Raw genomic sequence first — 845 nt, forward strand, 5'->3', positions numbered from 1 at the left:
GCCAACCCCCCTGCTCCGGGCTCACCTCCATGGGAGTGGAGCACAGCACTTGGAGCTGAAGATGGAATCTGTCTGCAAAGAGGGCAAGGTCCAGTCTGAAATGGACAGCGGTCCGGAGAGGGGGGCTGGGAAGGGGGCGGGATAGGATGGTGTCTGGGGTGATGGTGATGCTATGGGGAGTGTCTGGTGGCAATGGGGCTGGCGTTGGAGTGGTCGCCACACGGGGACACCTCCCCAGGCAGGGAGCTCCTTTTGGAATGAGGCGCCAGAGCAGGGCCACTCCCCCGGCACCCAGCCAGGCCGCCCTTTTGGAATGAGGCGCCAGGCTGGGATAACCTCTAAACAGGCCGCCTTTTGGGGGTGAAAGAGGACACTGACGGCTCCTCCCTCAAAGAGGCACCTTCTTTTGAGGCGGGAAATCAGGATGGGGCCCCCCCCCTCAAACAGGGACCCCTTTTTTTTGCGATGGGGGACTCCCACCTTCAGGGATCTCCTCTCAGTGTAGGCCCATAGCGGATCCACACTCCCCCCTCACAGCGGGGACCTACCCCAGGTTTCGGGGGGCGCAGAGCTGCAGGGAGGGGGCTGCACCCTCCCACGTGGGGCCCTCCCTTCGGGATACGGCGTGGGATCAAGTTGGGATCAGCGCGGATCCAGCGGGTCTAGGGGGAGACCCCCCCGCGCATCCCCCTCCACACCTGCGCTCTGCGGGGCCCTTCAACCGCCCTTATCGGCTTCTCCTCGCGGTCCTCCCAGCGGGCTAGAGCGGCTCCTCTCGGCTGCTCCTCGCGGTCCTCCTAGCGGGTTAGAGCGGCTCCTCTCGGCTGCTCCACCCAGGTCCTCCC

The sequence above is a fragment of the Geospiza fortis genome, unplaced genomic scaffold, assembly GCF_000277835.1.
Source record: "Geospiza fortis unplaced genomic scaffold, GeoFor_1.0 scaffold450, whole genome shotgun sequence".
Lineage (NCBI taxonomy): Eukaryota > Metazoa > Chordata > Aves > Passeriformes > Thraupidae > Geospiza > Geospiza fortis.